This window comes from Cucumis melo, chromosome 5 (assembly GCF_025177605.1).
Source record: "Cucumis melo cultivar AY chromosome 5, USDA_Cmelo_AY_1.0, whole genome shotgun sequence".
NCBI lineage: Eukaryota > Viridiplantae > Streptophyta > Magnoliopsida > Cucurbitales > Cucurbitaceae > Cucumis > Cucumis melo.
In genome coordinates, this window is record NC_066861.1 from 12547913 (window position 1) to 12571469 (window position 23557).

Sequence of the window (23557 nt, forward strand, 5' to 3'; positions counted from 1 at the left end):
TAGAATTTTGTGTTGTGTATGGGAATGAAGTACATAAGTTGATGGATGCAAAAATTTTAATAGTGAATCAGACAAACTCACAAGAAGCTGAGATTGATATTATTTCTGATGCTTCTGGAAAGGCATCATCTATACAAGAATCATTGATCATCCAATATAAGGGCAAGCCAAGTAGCACCATTTGTATTCAGATGCCTAAGACGATGATTGTAGAAGTATTGAGTCCTTTTTCTTGTAAGAGTAGTCGAGCTATGCTGGGGAAATATATATGAATGCCAATTCATAACATTTAATGTTGCCTCTGTAATAGTATGAGGGATGACTCATATCGGAAGATGCTATGCACCATAAAACTTAAAAAGCATATCAAAAGAAAACGAAGTGTGACAACGCAAGGGCAAAGCCATTTAGGTAGAAAGTGAAAATGACTTGAATGATTTAAGCAAGTTCTTTCCCGAGAAAACTACTCTATGAAAAAATAGATTGCTCCTAAACTTGTCTTTAAAGTGGAAGCACGCGAGTTTTTAAAGCTGTTCAAATAGAGTGGGTACAAAACAATTGAGTTCAAAAGACAATTTTTCACTTTCTTACATTCACGTACCAGTAGATAATACAGCTGGATATTCTACTTTTTCATTTATGGATGGATTCTCAATGTACAATCAGATCAAGATGCCTCCAGAAGATTGAGAAAAGACAATGTTTATCACCTTATGATGAAATTTTTGTTATAAAGTCATGCCTTCCAATCTAAAAATGCATGGGCAACTTACCAAAGATGTAAACCCGATATAAAAAGAAAGGAATAAAAGAAATTGGACATTAAGAATATAATTCTTTTTTATAAATTCAATGGTTTTTATAAAAAGAAAAAAAAAAAGAAAAGGAAAGTTATAAATGAGAAATTCTTTTTCTCTTTTTCATCTTCTATTTCCCACCACCGCCAAGTTTCCCTCATTCCATTCTTCACCATTTTTTTTTATCATTTCTTCACCAAATTTCAGAGGGGTTTCAAAGGGTAGAAGGCTGAGAAAGGAAGAAGAAGAAGTTCAAAAGATGTATGTTAAAGAAGACAAGGAGTTCGCAAGACATCTCTTGTTTTTTTTATTGATTTCGAGCTATACAAATATAATTAAGAGGTGAGGTTTAAATTTACTAAACGCCAATTCATTTTCAAAAAAAAAATTATGAAGAAAGCTTGAGCAAATTCTAATGTTCATTGGGTGAATTTTGACAGAGAAGACAGGGCAGATTGTTTTCACACAAAATCAGGATATCTCAGGTTTTTTTAGTATTTCAGGGTGTACCAGTGGAGTTAAGATCTCTATTTGGTATGGTTTGAAAGCTTGTTCTATTTCCTACAACTTTATTGCTGAACTCGTGAACCAAAAATGACTAAAAATAAGTAAAATTTTAGGGACAAGTTAAAGGGGTCGTGGTGTACACGATTGTTGGAGCGGTTCTATTTCGAGGGATGTCTGAGATTATACATAGGGAATCAGAATTACATATCTTGAGGTAAGTTATAGAGGACCTCAAAATGAAGAGTTTGACATAAATAACTCTCATTTTGGTTAAGTATTGCAAGAGTTATGATCATTTTAATGTCGTGCTGCGAATCTGGAAAATTTTGAGAAATGTGTGGAATATGGTTTTATTTCTTAAAGTTGGAATTCTTAAGCGTTATCCTTAGTCTAATACTCGGAATTTTGAGAAATGTGTGGAATAAAATTTGAAGATCACAATATTTAGGATTCTAATACTCGGTCCGGTTGTTTGACAGGCTAAGACAAAATAGGTCGAATTTACACACGAGGGAAACTAATCTAAGACTGTGAGTGACAAAACTAGTTTTGAAAATATTTCTTCCTAATTATTTTTTATGATTGACTGCTGTATATGTTTAATTATGAAGCTATGAAAATCATTTGAATTCCATAATTATTTTCAAGTATGTGTTTCAAGACTAGGCTTCTTAATGAAAACTTATGCTAATACGTGATTAACAAATGTCTGGAAAGTATTTGAACCACTGCGTTTCAATCAAAGCATGAGTTACCAAGTTTTGTTTTAAGAACTACAACTTTTCACGAAAAATCTAAGTAAGCTCAAGCTTTACAAGAGATAAAGATAGCATGCATGTTTTAATGTTTTCATATGTCTTATGATATTTCCATTAACTACATGACTGAGGTATCTGAACCCGAAGCTATGTGGTACCATGTGCACGTAGGTTACGTTTCGTTGTTGACGTTGAGTGTACTCCGTGACAACGATGCTATCGTGAGTACTGGGCAGGCCCTACTACATCGTAGAGCTTGTAAACGTTGGTTGTACTTGGCATGCGCTACACCACGTAGATTTGTCGTGTTGGTTAAAATATTTTGATATACTTGATATGCCTTGCAAGATTTCGATGATGTACATACTGAGTATTCTAAATCACAGTCACGAGAGTTTCAAATACAATACTCAAGTCATCAAACTCACAATCACAAAACCAGATATTCTAACAAAATACATCAGCGGAAGCATAAAGAAAACCAGACGCATCCATATGGCCTTCACGCATCCTTCTTGCCCCTCGTCGGTCTGCCCCTCGCTGTACCCTTACCTGAAAAGTTAAAGAAGAGAAAGGGTGAGTATAAAATATATCCAGTAAGGGACCCACTACTGGGCCCGTTAGGGAACAACAGTTAACTTCATATTCAGGGGTACCCTACATAACAGTCTAGTGGTTTCGTAGAACGCACACATCAGTCTCGTGATCCCGAAGGATGCACGTATCAATCTAGTGATCCCGAAAGATACACCTATCAGTCTAGTGATCCCGAGGGATGCACATATCAGTCTAGTGCTCCCGAAGGATGCACGTATCAGTCTAGTGCTTTCGAAGGATGCACGTATCAGTCTAGTGATCCCGAAGGATGCACGTATCAGTCTAGTGATCCCGAAGGATACACCTATCCGTAAGGTACACTACCCCATAGATGAGGCTAACCGTTACCCCTCAGTCCATACTAAACCGTCTACAACAGTCGTACCCCAACAACATTCATATTACAATTTCGCCATAGGCTTCACCAGTCAGATAGTATAGGTTTAAACAACTACATCCTCAGTTGCTATATGCGTTTCCAATTCACACACCATTGTGATATCCCTAGATCCAGTCAACTAGTCAATCAAAATCGGACTCACCGTCCTTCCACGACCAACTCCTTACTGCCGATGGCACACAAGCTACAACTAGCGGTCACGTTACCTTCACATCGGACAAGAGCATAGCAACGATACTTAAAAGTCAAACATACATCCATTTATTTAGTACAGTTACTAACGTGTAATCTCCTGTGGATTACTACGTTTTCAGCCTCGATCCGAGGTCCAGTAGTAGGAAAACCCTTACCTGATACTTGGTTATGCCCCTCTATCGAGTCCACGCTCAACAGATCCACCTAAACGAAAACACAAGGGTTTAAACGATGACACCAGTATAAGTCACCTTTTTAAATCATTCGAAACGACAACATCGGCTTACCCAAGTAAAGGGAGTTATTCCCAAATGAACTTGCCGTGGGACCGTGAACTTGAGCGTCAAACCCCTATCACCTTCAAGGAACGAAAGATAGGACCCAATCTTACTCTAATATTCAAACTCGAAAGGGTTATAGCAACATTGGGTAAATTACCAAAATGATCCTTACTGAAGACTCACCGTGACCTGAAGTGGAGTGTCACACCCCCTCCCGGACTACCTGCTACCTTAGATAGAAAGATGGCGTGAAGCCGACGAACAACGCTTTTCTGTACCTGTATCTGTCGACTCTGCTTAAAACTTTCATGTGATGAACTTGCCAATCTAGTATATAAACTATTGTACATGCCACAAAACACAGCGGATCCTAGGCTAGTCAAACACAGCTAGTCAAACACATACATGAAGTGTACCTCAAAATTTACCGATTTCACGAGTAAACCTAAAGACACCTTAATCAAAATATAACCAACAAAATTTACACAACTATAGCTCCTAAAGCTTATACAAACTGTTGAGTATCTATAACATACAAGGGTGTATATACATCACAACACAACAGACTCTATGCCCAACTCAAAACACGTGCTGGCAATCGATAATGAAGCTTCCGCAGACTAAGGACGTCTATCAGGCACCGGGAAGTCGATCAATACCTGGAAAATGGGTAAAACATTTTGGAAAGGGTGAGCTATGAAGCTCAGTGAGTGACTCAGTTTGAAACTATGAATTTAAAGATAAGAGCACGTGAAAACTTTGCACATATAAATCTGTTTATACAAGTCGTAAATGTAAATGCGTAGTAGTAAGAATAGCTTCCTTAAATACTCAGCATGTTCATCATTGAAATCTAGCAAGGCATATCAAGTATATCGAAGCATTTTAACTAACATGACGAATCTACGTTGTGTAGGGTACACCTAGTACAACAACCTTTACAAGAACTACGATGTAGTAAGGCCCGCCCAGCACTCCCATCGTCTTTGTCATAGTGGGGCCTGCCCAGCACTCACGACAGCATCGTTGTTACGGAGTACACTCAACATCAACAACGGAATCTAACCAGTGTGCACATGGTAATCTCTAGCCTCAGGCTCAAGATCTTAGTCATGTAGTTAATGAAAATTTCATAAATCATCTTAAAATATTAAAACATGCCTGCTTATAATTTTACACAAAGCTCGAACTTTACTCAGCTCTTTCGTGGAAAATTGTAGTTCTAAAAACAAAACTTCATACTAATTCATGCTTTGCTTAAAATATTGTGGTTTAAAGACTTTCCAAACATTTAATATCTACGTGCTAGCATAAATTTCTTTAAGAAATCTAGTCTCCAAATGTATACTTGAAAATAGTCATGAAATTCAAATACCTTTAATGGCTTCGTAAATAAACATTTATCGCATTCAATCATAATAACAATTATGGAAAATATTTCAAAGTTGGTTTTGTCACTCACAGTCTTGGGCTAGATCATTGGTCTATAAGCTCGGTTTAATTCTTCTCGGCCTGCCAACAACCCAACCGAGTATTAAAACTCTAAACATTCTGGTTTTCTAAAGATATACATAACATGTCGCACAAAAGATGACGCTCACGAAAACAAAGCTTAAGAAATAAAATCCTATTTCAACAATTCTCTAAAATTTCCAGATTTCTAACATAAACTTCAAAGGACTATAACTTTCTCAATACTTAACCAAAATGAGTATTCTTTATATCAAAATCTTCATTTTGAGATCCTCTAAAACTTACCTGAAGACATATAAATCTGATTCCCCGTGCATAAACACATATAACCCTCAAAACAGAACCACTTCCTGAATCGCGCGCACACGACCTCTTTAACTTGTCCCTACAATTTAACTAATTTTTAGTCGTTTTTGGTTTACAATTTCTTTATGAAAGTTGTAGTAAATTGAGTAAGCTTTCCAACCATACCAAATAGAGATTTTAATTCCACCGATACACTCTGAAATACAAGAAGAACCAGAGACCTCCTGATTTCGAGTGAAAACCAACTGCCCTGTTTTCTTCATCAAAAAGCACCAAATCAATATCCGAATTTGCTCCAACGTTCTTCATAAAGTTTGTTTGAAAATGAGTTAACTTTCAGTAAATGTAAATCTCACCTCTTAATTCCTTTTGAAGAGTTCAAACCCAATTAAAAACCAGTGATGTGCAGAATGAACTAAAATTCAGCCATGGATACACTTTGCTTGAGTTCTCCTCCTCTTCTTCAACCTCAAAATTCTAGTAAAATTTCTCTTCTTTTTCCAAACTCTCTCTTAGAAGTTCTCTGAAAATTGAAGAAGGAAAAAGAAAAAAAAATGGAAGTTGGATGTCTTCAAAAATCTTGGCGGTGAAGGGAAAAGAAGAAGAAGAAGAAAAGAAAAAATGAAATTTTCTTCTCCTTTTCTTCTTTTTATCCTTTATTTTCTTTCTTTTCTTTACTTTATTTAATAAAATTATTTAATATATAAATATATATATATATATATATATATATATATATATATATTTACACTTAATTTCTATTTTCTTTTTCTTTTTTTCTTTCTACATTTAAAGAAATTAAACCAAGAAAATATCGGGTTTACAACTTACCTTCCCTTTAGAAAATTTCGTCCTTGAAATTTAGAATATCCTTAACTGAAAAGTATCGGATATCTCGTCTTCATCTGATATTCTGGTTCCCAAGTTGCCTCCTCCGCTCCATGATGTCTCCACAAAACCTTTATGAGTGGAATCGTTTTGTTTCTCAAAACTTGTTCCTTTCTATCGAGAATCTGAACTGGTTCTTCACCCTCGGCTTGGCGCGACTCACCCTCGGCTTGGCTCGGCTCACGGCTCGGCTCGCGGCTCAACTCGGCGTGACTCGGCTCGCGGCTCGACTCGGTCTTCAGCTTGACCCGGCTCGCGGCTTGGCTCAGTCTTCGGCTCAACTCGGATTTGCGGCTTGCATCACGGGTCGGACTGGAAGCGGGTTCTCGGGTCGGTTTCAATTCCCAGCTCGGGTTCAAATCCTTTCTCCACCCGACAACGACGACGGAAGAGAGCAGCTCCCCTCGGTGTTCTGTCTGCGTCGGGAACACGAGATGAGGAGGGTGAAGCCGCCGGTGGTGGCAGAGACGAAGAGAGAGAGAGAGAGAGACGTCGGCTGCAGACGGATGGACGCCGATTCGGGGATTTCGTCGGTGATGTGCGGCTACAAAGACGGCAGACGACGCAAACGCGCAGATGATGGCTGCGTTCGTCGAGTGAAGAAGCTGAAGAGAAGAAGAAGAAGAATGGCGTGGCGTTGGCTTCGTGAAGGCAGGCGAGGACGCGCGGACGGAGGTGGAGACACGAATGGAGAAGAAAGGATGGAGACGGCGGCTGTCGGACGATGTAGGAAGAAGAAGAGGATGGAGCGGCTGGGGAAGGGGGTGTCGCGCGCGCGGCTAAGGTTCTTTTTAAAATATATATATATATATATATATATATATATAAAAATTAATATTAATATAAAATAATATTAATATTGAATAATAAAAATAATATTAAATAATGCATATAATATTAAATAAAAATATTATTATTATTAATATTAAATCATAGTTATATTAATATTAAATTATAATAATAATAAATAATATTAATAATAATGATAATAATAAATCATAATTATATTATTATTATACCAATTTACAAAATATTAAATTTAAAGAGATTCGTATTCCTAAATTTCTTTTTCTTTTTTTCTACCCTCTTCGAAGGAAATCAAGAATTTACACCAATATTTTAAATTTCCTAAAAAATCACACAAAATGATAAAATTTACCTCGAAAATTCGGGGCGTTACAGTTTTACCCACTTTACAGGTAGAGATCGAGTTTCTGATGCCTGATAGACTGCCTTAGTCTGCTGCAAGTCCAATATCGATTGCCAGTACGTGGTTAGAGTTATGCATAGAGTCTGTTGTGTTATGATGTATATGTCTTTGTATGATGTAGATACTCTATAGTTTGGGTAAGTTTTAGGAGTTGCGGTTGTATAAACCTTTGTGGGTTATGTTTTGGTTAAGGTGTCTTCAGGTTTACCTGCACAATCAGTTCTTTGCGGGCTACACTTCATGTATGTTTATGATTAGTCTAGGTTCCGCTGTGTTGTGTTGCATGTATAATAGTTTTTATACTAGATGAGCAAGTTTATCATGTTAATGAATTCAACAGAGTCGAAAACATGTTGTATGGGATATTCTAACATCTTCTTATGGAAAATTGTATCCTCTAACTGTAAGTTGTACTTTTATTGCATAAATAACATGGCTGAATATGAAGAATGCAGTATGAGAAATGGTCTATGACATGAGGATTAAGAAGTTGCAAGTTTATGGGGATTCTCTCTTAGTAATACATCTACTCAATAGGGAATAGGAGACAAGAGACTCTAAATTGATTCCCTATAACAAGTACATTCGAGACTTTGCTCAAACTTTCAAGTCAATCACATTCAAGCATGTTCCACGTGAAAGTAATCAAGTAACAAATGCATTGGCTACTCTATCTGCCATGTTTAATGTGGCTAACAACGAGGAAATTCAGCCTATAAAAATTAAAAAGCGTGAAGAATTAGAGTATTGCATGAGATGTATGGATGCTTCAGAAGCCAACATTATTTTAGAAGAAGTTCACGAGGGAGTTTGCGGAGCACATATAAATCGACACATGATGGAAAGACAAATTTTGCGTGTTGGTTTTTATTGGTTGACTATGAATCAGATTGCATAAAGTATGCAAGAAAATTTCATTAATGTCAAATATACGTTGATAGAATCCATGCTTTAGCTTCGCCCCTACATGTATTAACGGTCCCGTGGCCATTCTCTATGTGGAGAATGGATGTAACTGAGCCAATTGAACCGAAGGCATCTAATGGTCATCGATTCATTTTGGTAGCCATAGATTATTTTACTAAATGGGTTGAAGTTGCATCGTACAAGAGTGTCACTAAGCAAGCTGTTGTCAAATTCATACGAAAAGGTATTATATGTTGGTATGGCCTGCCTGAATGTATAATCACCAATAATGTAAAGAATTTAAATAGTAAGTTAATGGAAGATTTATGTGATCAGTTCAAAATCAAGCATTCTAATTCTACCCCATATTGCCTTAAGACAAATGGAGCAGTGGAGCGGTAAAAGAAAAATATCAGAAAAATTATCGAGAAGATGATTGTCACGTATAAAGATTGGAATAAGATGTTACCATTTGCATTACATGGTTATCGAACGTCAGTTCGCACATCAAATATGCACAACTCTATTCTCGTTGGTGTATGGTGTTGAAGTTGTTTTACCTATCGAGGTCGAATTGTCATCCCTTAGGATAGTCAAAGAAGTAGAGCTCAAAAAAGCTGAGTGGACACAGACGAGGTATGAGAGCTTATATCTCACAGAAGATAGATAGTTGACTGCATTGTGTAGAGGACGGCTGTATCAGAAGAAAATGACTCGTGCATATGATAGGAAGATTTAGCGACATTGTTTTTTGGAACGAAATTTGGTCTTAAAAAGGATCCTACCATATTTAAAAGATCATAAAGGAAGGTGGACTCCTAATTATGAGGGTCCATACATATAAAAAGAGGCATTCTCTGGTTGAGCTTTGATCCTAACAAGCATGGATGGGAATGATTTGCCTACCCCATTAAGTGCAAACGTTCTGAAGAAGTATTATGCATTGAAGAAGTAGCATTTTTCTCAGATGTTGTTTATCGGGCTTTTACCTCTTTTCACTGTTCTAAAGGGTTGTATCTATCCGTATATCATATTTATGGTGGACCCTTTTTCAAAAGCATATATAAACTAATATTACTCAAGACTCTTATGAGTTCTTTTGTACTTTAGCCTTTTGGGAGTACAAAAGAAAGTGATGGTTTAATTAATATGCTCATGCATAACTTATGTTTACATATGCCTTTTGATGGCTTGAAATTGCGTTTTGTAGTGTTTATGTCATTTTTAGATGTGATGGCACTTGTTTATCCATGGCTTCTAGCTTTCTTTTGTCATGTGGCATTCGTTTATCCCTGACCCTTGACACTTTTGCTGTGGAGGTGCTTGTTTTTTATGGCCCCTAGTGTTTTATTTTCCTGTGATGGTGCTTGTTTATCCCTGGACTCCAACGTTCTCACTTTTGTCAGCGACACTTTTTATCCCTAGCCCTTCACACTTTTGTTGTGAAGTTGCTTGTTTATCCCTCGCCCCCAGCATTTTATTTTGTTGTGATGGCGCTTGTTTATCCCTGGCCTCCAACATTCTTATTTCTTCATATTGCGTTGTCTCAACACTTCAAAAACTTTTCTGAAAAGCTAGGTAATTTTTCTCCCAGTTATTGCATTTGATGGGATGTTCTGGTTGCAAGTAGAGGATTAATGAAGTTACTTTTTTCTCTTCTTTTAAGCTTTTCTCATGTCTTTATTTCTCAAAGTGAGTTTACATCTATACTCTCTTTAAATTGAAATTATTATTCCATAAATGTTTTGTAATTTTGCTATGCCCTTGTTCATTGATATAAGTAGGTCTCCCTTTAATTCTAGACACTGGAGTCGTTAACAAAATCATACCTAAGAATGCTCCAGAGTTGTAACACTCTGAAACCTCCGTTACTTGCTTTCCTTGGAACAAGAATGCTCTAGAGTTGAAATATTAGTATATTTAGCATGCACATGTTTTCACATTAAATGTAAAATAAACTAAACAAAAACAGAAGAAAGTTTCTTTAAGAAATAAAAATAAAAATATAAAAGAGTTTCATTCATATCTCTTTCATTCTGTTATGGGTTTTCAAAAATTGTCATACTTCCTCGTTATAATTATTTTTGGTAAATGGATGTTAATATCTAACTTACAATTAAATTAACACTCTTTTTAGGGAAACTTTCTAGTAACGCAGTTTCCTAAAATACCCCTAAACCTCCCTATAGATTTAATAAGAATCTTGGTCACATTAAATTAGTATTTTAACTTATTAAAATATTTTAGTCTCTCATTGAATGATATCGAAAACAAAATTTATATTATAAAGTTTAATTAAAGTACAAACTTTATATTATAATACTGATGGATAGCATACTAACGCAGCGAAATTAAGGATCGACATTTTATCCTAAATGCATCTAAACTAATTTCGATGTTAACACACTTAAGACAAAAAGCCCTAATTACACTAATTAGGTGTAACGACCCAACTTTTCAGACTAAGCTAAGGTCACTACTCAGTACTAAGACTCGACCAGAAAACACAAAAGCTCATAAAGGACCGGTTACGATTCGTTCGTTTTAAAATGTCACAAAAGCAGTTTCGGGCCCTATTTTAAATCACATACACGAGAGTTCTAAAATACAGTGCTCAAATCATCAAACACAAAATCACAACCCAAATATTCTAACCATGACTCGATCTGACAATGAAAAATAACGAGTAACAAAATACATCAGCGGAAGCATAAATAAAACCAGACGCGTCCATATGGCCTTCACACATCCTTCTTGCCCCTCGTTGGTCTGCCCCTCGCTGTACCCTTACCTGAAAAGATAAAGAGGAAAAGGGGTGAGTATATGATATACCTAGTAAGGGACCCACTACTGGGCCCGTTAAGGAATAACAGTTATCTTCCTATTTAGGGGTGCCCTATATAAACAGTCTAATGGTTCTGTAGAACGCACACATCAGTCTCGTGATCCCGAAGGATGCACGTATCAGTCTAGTGATCCCGAAGGACACACATATCAGTCTAGTGATCCCGAAGGATACACATATCAGTCAAGTGATCCCGAAGGACACACATATCCGTCTAGTGATCTCGAAGGATACACATATCAATCAAGTGATCCCGAATGATACACATATCAGTAAGGTCCACTGCCCCATAGATGAAGCTAACCATTACCCCACAGCCTATACAAAACCATCTACAACAGTCACATTCAGATAACGTTCAAACTAACAGTTCAGTCATAGGCTTAGCCAGTCAGACAATATAGTTTTAAACAACTATCTCCTTAGTTGCTATATGCATATACAATTCACACATCATTGTGACATTTATTTAAAATCCAGTCAATCAGTCAAATCTTCTCCTTGTAAAGTTATCTGACGATATTCCGACTCAGTTCAAACTCTAGTATATCCCCCAGGTAATCTACGCTATGCGTAATGCCCACATTATATCAGACAATCATAATCAATTCATAGTACAGTTCAACGGCGTATACTTAATGTACACGAGAGATTCTCGGACTTTTAGTCCTTCCACAACATAACTCCATAACCAATATGCCGACAACAGACTTCCACTTACATAACCTTAAGACTTTATAGTTCAGCGACATACTATACCAATTCACAACGTAGCCCACCAACATAACTACATTACACAGAGCATCCGGGCATCGATGTCTATCCGTAAACAATTCATTACATATGATAGGACATAAGCTACAATTAACGGTCACGTTACCTTTAATCAGTCAAGAGCATATAAGTGATATGTATTAGTTTAACATGCGTCAAGCCACTCAATACAGTTACTAACGTACAATCCCATATGGACTACTACGTTTCCAGCCTCATCAGAGGTCCAGTAGTAAGAAATCCCTTACCTGAGATGTAGCTAAAATCTCGTTCAAGTCCGCGTCCAAACGAATCCACCTAAGCACAACCATACGGTTTAACAATGACATCACCACAATCCACAGTACCAAACGCTCCTAGCAACAACTACCGACATACCCAAGCAGAGGAGAGTTGGTTTCTACTGCGCTTGCCGTAAAATTCCTGAACTCGAATGTCACCTCCCCAACACCTTCATAGAATCAACGAATAACCCAATCAATCAGTTCAACATTTTAATCCGACATTTAGGCTCTCACGGAATATGGAAAACATTAGAAATTCCTCACATTGACCTTACCAAGACTCACTGGGACACGTCGTGGAAGGAAAATGGCTTAGTGAACAGGGAGTTCGACTTGGCTTGGAAGGTTGCTCGACTCGGCTCAATTCGACTTGGCTCAGCTCGCAGCTCGCGGCTCGGCTCGGTCATCAGCTCGCGGCTGTAGATCAGCTCAGTCCTCAGCTCAACTCAACTCGGCTTAGCTCGCTGCTCGCGGCTCGGCTGAGTTTGGATTTGCGACTCGGGTCGGCTTGGATTCGCAGCTCGGGTACGGCTCGACTTGCTTGAACTAGCAGGCGTACGCGCGAACGGGTGGCCATCTTTGCTTTACTCGACAACGACTGAATGAGGGACGTCAACGACGGAAGTGAGCAGCTCACCTCGGTTGTTCTGGGCTGCGTCAGGTACACGGGATGAGGAGAGACGAAGCGTCGGAGGTGGCGGAGATGAAGAGGGAGGGAGAGAGCGTCGGCTGCGGATGGTCGGATGACTTATTCGGGTATCTCGTCGGTGGCTGGTAGGGCCCGACTGGAGAACAGGGACGGCTGCGGTCGGCGGCGTTGCGAGGCGAATAGCTACAGAGACGGAGACAAAGTCGGAGACGGGGATGGAGGCGGGACGAGTGCTAAAGAGAAATGGATGGAGAGACGGGCGACGGCGTCGGCTTCGTGAATAGACAAAAGATGAATAAGAAGAAGGAGCGGGGGGGTGCGGGTTAGGGTTCCTTTTTTCAAAAAATATTATATATTTAAAATAAAATAATAATAATAATATTATAATTAATAATAAAAATAATATAATTTATATTATATTATTATTATATTAATTTTATACCATATTATATTATATAAAACAAATTCATACCGTTCCTTTTATTTTTCTTTTCTCTTCAAAACCAACCGAAAATTAACATAAAAAATTTTAAATTCCCGAAAATTAACATAAAATGATAAAATTTACCTTGAATATTTGGGGCGTTACATTCTTCCCTCCTTAAGGAACTTTCGTCCTCAAAAGTTTTATTCCTCGAACAATTCGGGATAACGAGACTTCATGTCATCTTCTCGCTCCCATGTAGCCTTTTCAACCCGGTGATTCCACCATAAGACTTTAACCAAAGGAATTTCTCTATTCCTCGACATTTTCACCTCCCTAGCCAGCACCTCAACGGGTTGTTCTGTATAGCTCAAGTTTTCATCAATCTCTAGTGGCTCGTAATCCACTACATGGGATGGATCTGGCACGTTCTTCCTCAACATAGAAACATGGAACACATCATGAACTTTCGAGAGTGATGGTGGCAACGCCAAGCGATACGCTACAGGGCTAATCCACTCCAGAATCTCAAACGGGCCAACAAAACGAAGACTCAGCTTTCCTCTCCGTTCAAATCGTAAGACACCTTTCATGGGTGCTACTTTCAAGAACACTTTGTCCCCCACGTCAAAACTCAAGATCTTTTTGTCTCACATCAGCATAACTCTTCTGCCTACTCTGTGCGGTATGCATACGTGATCTAATTTTTTGTATCACTTCGTTAGTAGACTAAACTAACTCAGGACCCATCAATCTCTGTTCACCCACCTCACCCCAGGAAAAAGGGGATCTACAAAATTTTCCGTACAAGGCCTCAAATGGTGCCATGCCAATGGTAGCCCGAAAACTGTTATTATAAGAAATTTCCATCAAATGCACAAACTCGCAACATATCCTCTAAAACTTGGTTCAGACGCTCAGTCTGACCATCGGTCTGTGGGTGAAAAGTCGTACTAAAGTCTAACCTCGTGCCCATAGCAGCCTGCAAACCCTTCCAGAATTTGGAAGTGAACCGAGCATCTCTATCAGAAACGATCGACACTAGCACTCCATGAAGTCTCACTATCTCAGACATGTACAACTGTGCCCACTTAGTAGCAGTATAGGTAGATTTACCCGGAATGAAGTGTGCTGATTTGGTAAGCGTGTCAACCACAACCCAAATCACTGTAAAACCCCTCAGAGTTCTAGGCAGTCCTGTAATGAAATCCATGGACACATTTTCCCACTTCCATTCCGGTACGCTCAAGGGTTGTAATAGACCTGCTGGTTTCTGTCTTGGTTCTTTAACCTGCGGACACACCAAGCATTTACTAACAAATTCTGCCACCTCCCTCTTCATATTATGCCACCAATAAACCCGTTCAGGTCTTCATACATCTTCGTACTACTCGGGTGCATAGAAAATGGGGAACTGTGAGCCTCAGATAATAATTCTGTTTTAACCGCACTATCTGACTGCACACAGAGGCGTTTCTCAAACAAAAGTCCACCATCAAAGGATATGGAGAACTCAACAGCTTGCTCTGCCCCTTCTAGGCCACGCTCCTCAACCAAATAAGGATCGTTACTTTGAGCATCAATGATCTTCTGCCACAAAGTCGGCTGTACCGTCAATTGGGTTAACTGCATAGTGATGCCTCTACTCACAATGCAATCTCAGCCCTCTCAAAATCTTGATGCAATGGGGCCTGTCAGGTAATAAGTGCTGCTAAATGTGATACATTTCTACTAAGAGCATCAGCTACCACATTCGCTTTACCTGGATGATATAATATCTCGCAATCGTAATCCTTCACTAATTCAAGTCATCTTCGCTGTCTCATATTCAATTCCTTCTGAGTAAAGAAGTATTTCAAGATCTTATGATCCGTAAAGATCTGTATCTTTTCACCATACAACTAATGCCTCCATATCTTCAGTGCAAAAACCATTGTTGCCAATTCCAAATCATGTGTAGGGTAATTCTGCTCATGACTCTTCAACTGACGAGAAGCATAAGCGACTACCTTACCTTGCTGCATCAATACACAACCTAAACCCTTCTTCGAAGCATCACTGTAAATCACAAAACTCCTGGAACCATCAGGTACAGTAAGAACCAGTGCAGTAACTAGCTTCTGTTTAAGGTTCTGGAAACTGTCCTCACAAGCCTTGCTCCAAACGAAAGAAGCTCCCGTCCTGGTCAACTGAGTCAGAGGAGTAGCTATACGAGAAAAGTTCTCCACAAACCGTCGGTAATAACTTGCTAAACTTAGAAAGATACGAAACTCACTGACTGTGGAAGGTCGGGGCCAACTGGTGACTGCCTCTATCTTAGCTGGATCCACAGAAACCCTAGCCTTATAAAGCACATGGCCTAGAAAGGATACCTACTTCAACCGAAACTCACATTTCGAGAACTTTGCATATCATTTATTATCCCGAAGGGTTTGCAGAACTATACGTAAATGCTCCTCATGCTCGGCCTCTGTCTTGGAATATATCAAAATATCATCAATAAACACGATCACAAAAGTGTCTAGGAACTCCCTAAACACTTTGTTCATCAAGTCCATAAACACTGCTGGAGCATTCGTCAAACCAAAAGACATCGCAATAAACCCATAGTGTCCGTATCTGGAACGAAAGGCTGTCTTCGGTACATCACCATCCTTAATCCTCAGCTGATGATATCCTGATCGAAGATCAATCTTAGAGAACACTGTAGCTCCCTGTAATTGGTCAAATAGATCGTCGATCTTGGGCAAGGGATATCTGTTCTTAACGGTTACCTTATTCAACTCCCTATAGTCAATGCAGAGGCGCATCGATCCATCCTTCTTCTTAACAAATAAAACTACCGCACCAAAAGGTGACACACTCGGTCGAATGAAGCCTTTATCAAGCAACTCCTGTAGCTGCACTTTCAGTTCCTTCAATTCTGCTGGGGCCATTCTGTATGGGGCTCTGGATATAGGAATCGTACCTGGCTCCAGCTCTATGGCAAACTCAATCTCTCTATGAGGAGGTAACCCTGGAAGCTCTTCAGAAAAAACATCCGGATAGTCCCTTACCACTGGTTCTAATGACAGGGATACATCAACCTCTCTAGTATCCACCATGCTCGCTAAGATACTCCAAGTACCCTGACTAAGCAGTTTGCTGGCCCTCATGGCTGAGATTACCTTAGGTAACAACCTTGATCCTTCTGCCTTAAATTTAAAACTGGCCATCGAGGGAGGGTTAAATGCTACCTCCTTACGGGAACAATCTATGCTAGCATGGTCAGCAGCTAGCCAATCCATACCCAGAATAACATCGAAGTCGAGCATATCCACGACTAACAACGTTACTTCAATCACATGACTTGTTATCTCAATCTGACATCCTTTCACCTATTCCTTCGAAAAAATACACTCCCCAGAAGGAGTAGATACTAATAACACATGGTGTAGGGGCTCTACCTCTAAGCGGGCATGCAACACAAATGCATAAGAGATATAGGAATGTGACGAACCCGAATAAAACAAAACTAGGGCCTAATGCCCCAACACTAGAAGCGTATCTGTCACCATCGTGCCTGCTCTCTCAGCCTCAATCTTATTGGTAGCAAAGACTTTACCCTGATGTGGAGCACCTGCTCCCTGATTCTGTGCATTCCAGGTAAGTCTCATTGAGCATCTATCAGCTGTATGCCCCTCTTGCCTACACTTGAAGCAAATCCTAGTCCCAAATAAACAACGGCCCAGATGGTGCTTCCCGCAAGTGGTACACAACGGCTTCCTCTGACAGCTTCCCCTGCCTCAAAAGGTTTTTGTTGGAAACGGTAAAACTCACCACCTGATCTGAAGTTCCGCTGTGGCACTGAAATAGGCTGCTGCTCAGCCTTCCTTTTCTGTCCTAAGGTCGAACCTCTGACTGCAACCTTGGACGAGTTAGCCCTTTCCTGTAAACTGAGATTCATTGCCATGCGCAGTGCATTGGCATGACTGGCGGGTCGAAAAGCTCGAACCAAACCCTGGTGTCAAGCCTGAGGCCTCTAACAAACTTATCAGCTATGGCCGTCTCGAGCACTATCATCTCGAGAGCTAAGCGGGATAACATGTCAAACTCCGCATCATACTGCTCTACTTTCCTGTCGCCCTGCTCCAAGTTCAGGAACTCCTACCGCTTAGCATCTCTCAAGCTAGTAGAGAAGAATTTCGCATAGAAACACTCCTTGAACTGTCCCCAAGTGATCTGACCCACGTCACCCCCTGGCATTCTCTTTGCCGTCTCCTACCAGGCAGTACCTCTGTCTGTCAACATGAAAACGGTGCACCGAACTTTCTGATCCTCATGGCACTTCATATACCGAAATATAGTCTCCAAAGAAGATAACCACATCTGAGCCTTGGTGGGGTCCTCCAAAGACCCATCGAATGTAGTGGGGTTATACTTCCTGAAATCCCTCAAGTGCTTGGCCTCTACCGACAACTGATATGATACGACCTGGGGCACAACTGGAACTGGAGTAAGAGCTGGCGGGGTAGGCTGTTGCTGCTCCCGCATCTGCATAATCAAATCCTTGAACCTCTACTCTATAGCAGCGAGGTTCGCATGAGTAACTGGCGCAGCTGGGTCGGTGGCTTGGGCTACAGGCTGCACCTCAGGTTGAACACGTCCCGCTCCCCTTCCTCGGCCTCGTCGGCCACTCCTGCATGCACCTCTCCTTGGCGGCATTTTCCTAACAACCATTAATGATTCCTTTAGTCTCATGTGATAATTAACTTCGCAGTTTAACTTAGGTAAGGTAATGCATATAGAGTTATACATATAATTTCATGAGAGCGTACCTGACGAGTGACAAGGATCGTTTTAGCCATAAGGACACAGAAACACAGACTCACATCATAAGTCAGTCTACAGAACGTAAAACTTAGGCTCTGATACCAACTGTAATGACCCAACTTTCCGGACTAAGTTGAGGTCACTACTCAATACTAAGACTCGACCATAAAACACACAAGCTCATAAAGGACCAATTACGATTCATTAAAAACGTTTTAAAATGTCACAAAAGCAGTTTCGGGCCCTATTTTAAATCACATTCACGAGAGATCCAAAATACAGTGCTCAAATCATCAAACACAAAATCACAGCCCAAATATTCTAACCATGACTCGATCTGACAATGAAAAATAACGAGTAACAAAATACATCAGCGGAAGCATAAAGAAAATAAGACGCGTCCATATGGTCTTCACGCATCCTTTCTCTTCCTCGTCGGTCTGCCCCTTACTGTACCCTTACCTGAAAAGTTAAAGAGGAAAAAGGGTGAGTATAAGATATACCCAGCAAGGGACCCACTACTGGGCCCGTTAGGGAATAACAGTTAACTTCCTATTCAGGGGTACCCTACATAAACAGTCTAGTGGTTCTATAGAACGCACACATCAGTCTCGTGATCCCGAAGGACGCACGTATCAGTCTAGTGATAGCGAAGGACACACATATCAGTGTAGTGATCCCGAAGGATACACATATCAGTCAAGTGATCCCGAAGGACACACATATCAACCTAGTGATCCCAAAGGATACACATATCAGTCAAGTGATCCCGAAGGGTACACATTTCAGTAAGGTACACTTCCCCATAGATGAAGCTAACCATTACCCCACAGTCTATACAAAACCATCTACAGTAGTCACATTCAGATAACGTTCAAACTAACAATTCAGTCATAGGCTTAGCCACTCAGACAGTATAGCTTTAAACAACTATCTCTTCAGTTGCTATATGCATATCAAATTCACACATCATTGTGACATTTATTTAAAATCCAGTCAATCAGTCAAATCTTCGCCTTGTACAGTTACCTGACGATATTCCGACTCAGTTCAAACTCTAGTATATTCCCCAGGTAATCTACGCTATGCGTAATGCCCACATTATATCTGACAATCATAATCAGTTCATAGTACAGTTCAACGGTGTATACTCAATGTACACGAGAGATTCTCGGACTTTTAGTCCTTCCACGACATAACTCCATAACAAATATCCCGACAACAGACTTCCACTTACATAACCTTAAGACTTTATAGTCCATCGACATACTATACCAATTCACAACGTAGCCCACCAATATAACTATATAACAACATAACTACTAACGTTCAATCCCATATGGACTACTACGTTTCCAGCCTCGATCCGAGGTCCAGTAGTAAGAAATCCCTTACCTTAGATGTAGCTAAAATCTCGTTCAAGTCCGCGTCCAAACGAATCCACCTGAACACAACTATACGGTTTAATAATGACATCACCACAATGCACAATACAAAACGCTCCAAGCAACAACTATCGACTTACCCAAGCAGAGGAGAGTTGGTTTCTACTGCGCTTGCCGTAAAATTTCTGAACTCGAACGTCACCTCCCCAACACCTTCAGAGGATCAACGGATAACCCAATCAATCAGTTAAACATTTTAATTCGACATTTAGGCTCTCATGGAATATGGAAAACATTAGAAATTCCTCACATTGACTTTACCAAGACTCACCGGGACACGATGTGGAAGGAAAATGGCTTAGTGAATAGGGAGTTCGACTTGGCTTGGAAGGTGGCTCGACTCAACTCAATTCGACTCGGCTCGGCTCACGGCTCGTGGCTCTGCTCAGTCATCAGCTCGCGGGTCAGCTCAGTCCTCGGCTCGCGGCTCGGCTCAGTTCTCAGCTCGCGGCTCGGCTCAGTTCTCAGCTCGCGGCTCGGGTACGACTCGGCTTGCTCGAAGTAGCAGGCGTACGCGCCAACGACTGGCCGTCTTTGCTTCACTCGACAACGACTAAATGAGGGACGTCGACGGCGGAAGTGAGTAGCTCACCTCGGTTGTTCTAGGCTGCGTCGGGTACACGGAATGAGGAGAGAGGAAGCGTCGGAGGTGGCGGAGACAAAGGGGGAGGGAGAGAGCGTCTCAAGGGGATGTCTAACCATGAGTTGAACGTTGGTTTATGTGTCGAGCTTGGATTTGGTAACATGGTATGTTAAGGTGGTAAGGGGACACCTGTAAAGTTGTAATCCTAAGTCCAAATTTGGAACCTCGTGTTAGAGATTGATTTGAGAAGTTCTACTTACTAGGCATTTAACTTGTTATCTAGCGGAGAGGTACCCATTGGGTGTCCAGGTAGCACGTCTCCTTCTGGTCGCAGAAAGTGACTAGTGGGGCTAGGCGTGACATTGGGTGATTTGTTTACTAAGGTAGAGGATACCTGTTTTTTCTCTAAGATTGATTTGAAATCAAATTATCAGCAACTAAGAATTAAGAAGTTACATGTACCAAAGACGACATTCAGAATGAGTTTTGAACATTTTAAATTCTTGGGACGTCATTTAGCTTGCTTAACACCCCACCTAGATTGGGCTTAGTGAATTAAATATTTCTCACCTGATAAATTTTGTATTTTTTCTTTTAAATATTTGATTCAGTTTCTAACTTTTAGTTTTATCCCATTTTTCAATATTTTCTTACCTAAATAATAAACTAATTTTTTAACCAAAAGAAGAAAATAAATAAAAAAAGAAAAATAAAACAAGAAAACAGAAGGATATAACTTGCTGTTATAGAGTTCATTGTGCACAAAAAACTGGATTTGTTTACATCTTTCATCTCTCTAATTTGTTTTAATTAATTGTGTGGATATAGGGAAACATGCACTAATTATAACATTAATTATGAAATAAATTATCCAATTTTCACATATATTTCATATATTCCTTACTTTACTTTACTTTTATTTTATTACTAACTATGCGTAAGTGTGAAATGCTAACTTGTAGTTACATAGAATCTGTTATGGGTTTCCAAAAATTCTCATACTTCCTCCTTATAATTATTTTTGGTAAATGGATGTTAATATCGAACTTACAATTAAATTAAGACTCTTTTTACAGAAAGTTTCTAGTAATGCAGTTTCCTAAACAACCGTCAAACTTCCATATATATATGAAGCTTTTGATTATATCCTTTTTGCAATCAAAGAACTTGAAAAAAAAAAACAAGTAATTGATATATTATTACATTGTCATAGTTCTTTATCTCTTTCATTAGCAAAATGACTTCATATTTAGCAATTGCATTCTCAATGTTCTTGTTATTACCCTTTAGCTTGCATGCCACAGATGAGTTGATCTCACTTTTACCGGAAACTACAGTCACTATTGTTAACGAAGTGGGTGGCCCTCTGTTGGGCATTCACTGTAGATCCAAGCAAGATGACCTAGGAGTTAATGTCGTATCGTCAGATAAAAGTTACTCATTTAACTTTAGACCCAACATCTGGGGAACGACATTATTTTACTGCGTCTTCGAATGGGTTAAAGGTCAACCCCACTACTTCACCATTTATGACTTTAAAAGAGATGGAAAGACTTGCACGAATTGTAGATGGCTCGTTTATGCAAGTGGCCCATGTTTACAACACTCTGAAACCTCTATTACTTGCTTTCCTTGGAACAAGAATGCTCCACAGTTGAAATATTAGTATATTTATATAAACCATGCACATGTTTTCACATTAAATGTAAAATATAGTAAACAAAAACAGAAGGAAGTTTCTTTATGAAATAAAAATAAAAATAAAAAATAGTTTCATTCTTATCTCTTTCATGTCCTCGTCGAACCGAACCATCAATGTACAAGTCAAACATGTAGATTTTTTCTTATTTAGTCCGTATTTGAATCATATTCGCATATATATTCATCTCATAACTTATAGTTCTAATTCGAAGCTAATTCACATGAAATTAATATTTTATAAGGATACGGTAGACATGCCCAGCAAAATTGGATAAATTTTACCCTAATTACATCTAATCCAGTTATAAATTAACATATTTAAATCATATATTCGTATATATATATTTCTCCAATAACCTATAGTTTTAATTTGTATCATATAGATATTAAATTAACCTATAGATTTAATAAGAATCTTGGTCACATTAAATTAATATTTTAACTTATTAAAATATTTTATTCTCTCATTAAATTATATCGAAAACAAAATTTATATTATAATGTTTAATTAAATTACAAACTTTATATTATAATACATCATCATATATTATATTATTTCAAAAAATGAACTTAAACAATTCTAATTTCATCTAAGATGTAATAACCTCATTACTAATTACGTCCTTCGAAGAGGAATTAATGGACCTATAGATCTATAATATATTCGTTAATTGGGTGAACACTTTACTAAAGACTCTCAATTGAAATTGGGATGGAGTGAATTTCATCTTGATTATGATTGCAGCTCTCCACTCGATATTGCCCCTAAAATGCTAGGCTCATTGAGTTGGGAATCCAACCACTCTCACCCAAATAAATTAAAAGACAAGTCCTTGTGACCATGAGTTTCTAATACATTCAGGATTAAAACTAACTTTACTCTAGGTCATCTTGTTGAAATGGAAACCTACTTAGCTAACGGAGTTACGTCTGGTGGTTACTATTTCATGGTCAACCCTTATGCAAATTACTCATTACATATGATGCCTACACTCACACGTCACTTTTGAGAACACGTTAGGTCGTTATGTTAGTATCAAATATAAAGTGGGTCGTACTCGTTGTGTTACCAACCTAAGTACCAAGCCTTATCATTATATTATGGACTCTTTTAGTTGTATCTTAAGCGTTAATAAGAGTACGTCTTTACATACAATTTCAAACTCATAAGGTAGCTTAGGATGTTGTTTTATTGGATCTAGGTTATGAAAACAAAACTAATAAAATAATCAATCGCACTTATAAAAATTTCAACAATAACACTTTATTCATAACAATAAATGAATCATATTTACTATACACGAGTTTTAGAACTGAAACCCCAACGACCTGATCAATAACATGGGCATAGAACATCTATAAAATCAACACATAATCATAATAGGTAGCAGTACATACGTGAACTAATGAGAGTGAAATAGCGTATTTCCAGCGTTATCACAATTCTTAACGACTCAACAAAAAAAAATTAAATTCTTATCCACTATAGATAACCATTGTACAAAAGACTTTTGGCCAAGAGATGCTTCCTCCCTACGAGTGTAAGCCCAAAATCAACTGAGTAACCTCTCTCGTTGTTCGTTTAAGCATCAAGAGTAAACTTGTTACTTTATAATGGAGAAGATGGCAAAGCATTTGAATGAAGATTGTTTTTAATAATTCTAGAATTGAATAATTAAGAAAAAGGAAAAAGAAAAAATGAAAAAATGAAAAGAAAAGAAA

The 23557-nt window shown here is 38.8% G+C and overlaps 1 long non-coding RNA gene across 6 annotated transcripts in view; it reads right to left on the reverse strand.

Annotated features, from left to right (window-relative positions):
* Window positions 1–2370: 2370 nt before the first annotated feature.
* Window positions 2371–23557, reverse strand: part of LOC127149315 (uncharacterized) — an 84649-nt gene continuing 63462 nt past the window's right edge. For 2 of the 6 annotated variants that reach the window (XR_007820760.1, XR_007820755.1), the window contains 5 exons: window positions 4998–5047; window positions 3719–4194; window positions 3542–3612; window positions 3410–3458; window positions 2371–2614 (listed from right to left, as the gene is read on the reverse strand). This is a non-coding gene — a long non-coding RNA (uncharacterized LOC127149315). Of the gene's footprint in view, window positions 2615–3201; window positions 3266–3409; window positions 3459–3541; window positions 3613–3707; window positions 4195–4471; window positions 4641–4997; window positions 5048–23557 lie in introns of all 6 variants that reach the window. The other 4 variants (XR_007820757.1, XR_007820758.1, XR_007820759.1 and 1 more) reach the window with 4 other exon arrangements.